Source organism: Colossoma macropomum, unplaced genomic scaffold (assembly GCF_904425465.1).
Source record: "Colossoma macropomum unplaced genomic scaffold, Colossoma_macropomum, whole genome shotgun sequence".
NCBI lineage: Eukaryota > Metazoa > Chordata > Actinopteri > Characiformes > Serrasalmidae > Colossoma > Colossoma macropomum.
The window spans coordinates 425,611-431,432 of record NW_023494803.1 but is presented as its reverse complement, the minus strand read 5'-3'; the positions used below and the strand labels follow the sequence as shown (position 1 = coordinate 431,432).

Below are 5,822 nucleotides of genomic sequence, written 5' to 3'. Positions count from 1 at the left end.
TAGCTATGCCCTGCGTTACATACCACACAAATTTGTTTAAGTAAGTTTGTTTTGTCAGCAAGTCGTGATTCCTTCAATTTGTAGCATTCAAAAATGCATTTTTGACTCATTTGATTCAGAATTGTTTTATTTCCCTTTTATGATCAATGCAGTAGCATCAGGAGGAATTATAAACGATGCATCCAGAACACAAATGAATCACTGCAGCATAAGCAATGATGTTTCCTCCACTAAATGTGTTTGGCTACTCTGGTCCATGCTCAGTCCATAACACACAAGATATAGTGTCTCTCTAAAAGCTCCACAGCATTTTTTTCTCGGTTTCTCAGCATTAGACCTTATAAAAGCCTACAGGTGCAATGATTCATTATCAGCCAGTATAGCCTCTCTCTCTCTCTCACTCTCACTCGCCCGCTCTCTAAACTAGCCCATTAGTTCAGGTAAGATCAGCGGTCATGATAGCTCGTTGCGTTTGTTCAGCTAAAGTCACGACTTTTTTGGTGAAAAGGTCTTTGAAAGAACAAGGACAAACCTTAATGCGTTTTCTTTTTTTTTTTTTCTTTCTCACTGTCATTATATATGTGTGCTTTTGTTGTGGGTAATTCCGCTGTGTGAGTTGAATATGTCCCGCAGTGTCCCAGTAAGACTCGTAATAAACATCATAAGCCCATTCTCTCATTACTCCCTTCTATCACTGCCTTGCGCAACGGCTGAGCCAAGAAAAACATCCCGAATACATAGCGGTGCCCTGAGAGAAGGATTAAATAAAAGAGCAAAAGGAGAACAGGAAGGGACAGAGGAAGGTCCGTAGATGCTCTCGCTCTACACATATGCTCATAAACAGGCCCCCCAAACACAAAGCTACATATGAACACATATTATGTGCTGTATAAATTATGAAGAACCCATCGTCTGCCTTTTCCCCCCCTCCATAAACCAACATTCATCATTCGCTCATTTTGACTCTTACTCTCCACTCTAAACCTCGCAGACCTTAATAAAGGTCATATTGGGCAATCAGCCTCACGGTCTCTCATAACAGCGACCATGGGGCTCGGCATGAGTAATGTCACTAGATAGTAGCCTCAGTCCAGCTTTACTCACTCTTGGAGAAGCAAAATCACAATTTGTTATGTGTCGAGTCGCAAGCAGGATTCTCAATGATGTTCCACGGCTTCAAGGTTCTTTCAGGTGCAGTTCCAGATAAAAAATTCAAAGTTTAATGTAGGACTCCACCGGTGGGAAGGGGGGAAATCCACTTTTTGTTATGTTACCTAGCATATATTATTGATGATATATTTTGCATAAGTTCATAAATCACTCTCATGATAATGATATTGTGTTGTCACTCAGCTAAAACAATAATATTCAATAGTTTTGCATGATATGGGGCAATAGTTCTAATTGGGCAGTAATTCTGCCCTATCTGCGCTATTTGTACAATGATTGAGTTAGGGCTCCATTGGTGGGAAGGATGCTACCTAGCATATATTATTGATGACATATTTTGCATAAGTCCATAAATCACTCTCAAAACAATGATATTGTTTTGTCACTCAGCTAAAACAATAATATTCTTTAGGGGTGCCAATAGTTTTGCACGATGGGAGCAACAATACCAATAGGGGGGGTAATTCTGGAGTTGACTGTATTGGATCATTATATATGGATCATTCTCAGCACTGCAGTAACACTGATGTGGTGGTGGTGTGTTAGTGTGTGTTGCGCTGGTCTGAGTGGATCAGACACAGCAGTGCTGCTGGAGTTTTTAAACACCTCAGTGTCGCTGCTGGACTGAGAATAGTCCACCAACCAAAAATATCAAGCCAACAGCGTCCTGTGGGCAGCGTCCTGTGACCACTGATGAAGGACTAGAGGGTGACCAACACAAACTGTGCAGCAGCAGATGAGCTATCGTCTCTGACTTTACATCTACAAGGTGGACTGACAAGGTAGGAGTGTCTAGTAGAGTGGACAGTGAGTGGACACAGTGTTTAAAAACTCCAGCAGCACTGCTGTGTCTGATCCACTCAGACCAGCACAACACACACTAACACACCACCACCATGTCAGTGTTACTGCAGTGCTGAGAATGATCCACCACCCAAATAGTACCTGCTCTGTGAGGAGGGGGGTCCTGACCACTGAACAACAGGGTAAAAGGGGGCTAACAAAGTATGCAGAGAAACAGATGGACTACAGTCTGTAACTGTAGAACTACAAAGTGCACCTATATAGTAAGTGGAGCTGATAAAATGGACAATGAGCGTAGAAACAAGGAGGTGGTCATAATGTTATGCCTGATCGGTGTTAATGCTAATTTTATTGCTGGACAGTTAGTCTTCGATAAGTTCGCCAATATCGGTATGTTTAATTAATTGAGGAGCCAACAAATTGTCCAGTTGTGCTGCCCTAGTTTACATTACACTAAAACCATATTCATAAAACACAATCGTATTATGATTGCAATTGTATTTCATTATGTTTTAGCATACAAGACTGTGTATTTATTATGAGAGTAATGAGTGATGAGGTGGGCTTGGACATTATATATTTATAAATGCTAATGTTGTTGTTGGTGCTGGTTTTATTTATTCATTTATTCTATGTTTAGCCTCAGATTCAGACTGGATGCAATTGGTGCTCATCATATCCATCAATCGGATCACTTCTAAGGGGTAGAGGCAGCACTCTCCACTTACAGATCCTCTGCTGAAGCACTGCTGCTGCTGTTCGGAGCACATGGCGGATCTAACAGTGAGTTGGAGCCCCAGTCATCTGTACACATGCACGACAACATAATCAACACAGCCTGATTAGCGGGGCTGTTGTGATATCAGTCTCTCTCTCTCTTTCTCAGACAAGCCCAGATGCTTTCTCTAGCTTCTTCCAGTTCGCCATTATGCATTATGCATTTCATTATCAAGACAAATCACCCTCAGATGCTGGAGAACAGCCAGACACAAACCAACACAAAGACATTAAACGGAGCTTGAAAGGTTGCGTGGGTTTATCTGCATACTAACTGCATACAAGTAGTGCAGATAGGGCGGTACGGGCAATTTTCTTAGCATGGAGCGCAGAACACTCTTAATTTATTCCGATTGGCCGGGTTACGAATGACACGCCGCAGTCTCGGGGACAGACGGCAGGAGCTGCCAATTTTCATCAGTTAACTTCTGCATTTGTTGTATTGCTGCCAATCCTCCTTAATTAAAATAAACACTACTTTACATGAGCATAGTACTCCAGAGTTCCCACACAATACTCATAATGCATCAGGATTATAGTCTATTCTGATGTGGCGATGAGTGGAGAGTAAGCGTCTGGGTGCCTCGAGTAGGAGTGAAGTGTTTGTTTAAGGAGTCTCTCTGTGTTGAGGGGGAAAAAAACAAAGGCCTGGCATTTTAAAAGGCCCGGGTAGGGGGTAGACGTGCTCACCAGAGGACACCCCCTCGCACAAAAGCCGCTCTCAGCTCTTTTAAACGGAGTCCGCTCCCCACTGAATCAATTTTTCAAATAGCAGCCACGCTTTCACTGAGGGGCTTTGGTCGCTGGAAAGGCATTTATGTGGAGCAAAAGCACTCGGCTTTAAAACCGGGTGATGAAAATTAGCTGAAAGATGACATCAATGCACTTAATGGTCAACAGCGGATGTTCTGAACTTGCGGCGAGCCAAAGCTCAACAGCAGGAAGGTTGGCACAAAGCTGTCGCTCAGATGTAGCTCTGTTGGGGGTAGGTTAAAGCGATGGTTCATTTAAAATAAAATGTACACAGTTTTCCCCACAGTAATGTAGTCGAGCAGCGGAGACGTGTTTGGTGTTTGAGACTTGCTTCTTTGGTTTTGCACTGGAGCTACAAGGCTGACGTAGCTATAGGCATATAAGCATCAAGCAAAGCGATGCCTAAACCACCACACAATTACTGCAAATCATGTTGAGCTGTTAAAGGTACACTATGTAAGTTAAGGAGGTTGAACTGTGAACCAGGATGGCCGAGTGGTTAAGGCGTTGGACTTAAGATCCAATGGACGAATGTCCACGTGGGTTCGAACCCCACTCCTGGTAAACCTCTGCTTTACCTTTGACCAGTAACCAAATGTGTTCTGCAGTTTCCCTTCTGGATCAATAAAGTTCTATCTATCTACACCGATCAGGCAAAACATTATGACCACCTCCTTGTTTCTACACTCATTGTCCATTTTATCAGCTCCACTTACTATATAGGTGCACTTTGTAGTTCTACAGTTACAGACTGTAGTCCATCTGTTTCTCTGATACTTTGTTAGCCCCCTTTTACCCTGTTCTTCAGTGGTCAGGACCCCCATGGACCCTCACAGAGCAGGTACTATTTGGGTGGTGGATCATTCTCAGCACTGCAGTAACACTGACGTGGTGGTGGTGTGTTAGTGTATGTTGTGCTGGTCTGAGTGGATCAGACACATCTGTGCTGCTGGAGTTTTTAAACACTGTGTCCACTCACTGTCCACTCTATTAGACACTCCTACCTTGTCAGTCCACCTTGTAGATGTAAAGTCAGACACAATAGCTCATCTGCTGCTGCACAGTGGCTAATGTTAATGTTCATGAGTCCAGCATCAGGAGGCTACTGGAACAACGTTTTGTGGATGGATGAGACCAAATGGAGAATGAGATGAGAAGTGTTATGTTTGAAGAAAGGAAAACACTGCATTCCAGCATAGGAACCATATTCCATCTGTGAAACACGGTGGTGGTAGTATCATGGTGTGGACCTGTTTTGCTACATCTGGGCCAGGGGAGCTTGCCATCATTGATATACAACAATGAATTCTGAAATATACCAGCAAATTCTAAAGGAAAATGTCAGGACATCTGTCCATGAGCTGAAACTCAGGAGGACGTTGGTCATGCAGCAAGACAACAACCCTAAGCACATAAGTCGTTCTACTAAAGAATGTTTAAGGAAGAATAAAGCCGAGTCCTGACCTGAAGCAGCAGTTCATGGGAGGAAACCCACCAACATAACAGAGTTGGAGCTGTTTTGTACGGAGGGGCTAAAACTCCACCAAGCCGATGTGCAGGACCAATCAACAGTTACCGGAAACTGTTGCGGTTATTGCTGCACGAGGGGGCCACACCAGATACTGAAAGCAAAGGTTCACATACTTTTGCCACTCACAGATATGTAATATTGGAAAATTTTCATCAATAAATAAATGCCCAAATGTAATATTTTAAAGTCTTATTTGTTTATTTTGGTTCTCTGTCTACTATCAGGAAAATCTGATGAAGTTCTAAGTCAAATTTCTGCAGAAATACGGAAAATTAAAGGGTTCAAAAACTTTCAATCACCACTGTACATGGACTACAATGCAAACTAGCCAAGTTATTCTTAGATTATAGAAATGTATAATAAAGCCTGGACCTGCTAGTGGACGCTGGCCATATAAGTGGTTCAAAATAATATGATCTTTATTTATTGAGCACTCTTCATACCAGAGGTGGCTCAGAGTGCTTTACAGACAGCTGATAAAGCTAAACAGTAATAGAAGAAACTATGAATGTTGGTATAAAATCATATAAGACAACAACACAGATCACATTAAAAAGATAAATATCAAAAGAGACAAGGAATTTTAATTAAATGCTAAGTTAAAGAGATATGTTTATTAAATTGCTCACTGAGCTTGACGGTTCATAAAACAGTTCACAGTTTAGAGGCCTCTCCACGTTCCTGTATTTTATGGAAGGTATTTGCAGAAGGACATCATCTGCAGATCTAATAGAATGACTCTGGAAGATAAGTGGATGCTTTAAGGTCATTCAGAGCTGGAAAAACT

The 5,822-nt window shown here is 42.2% G+C and overlaps 1 non-coding gene across 1 annotated transcript; it reads left to right on the top strand.

The window, feature by feature from the left end:
• Nucleotides 1–3,985: 3,985 nt before the first annotated feature.
• trnal-uaa lies at nucleotides 3,986–4,068 on the top strand. Its single transcript has one exon. It is a non-coding gene; the product is annotated as a tRNA-Leu (tRNA).
• Nucleotides 4,069–5,822: the final 1,754 nt, after the last annotated feature.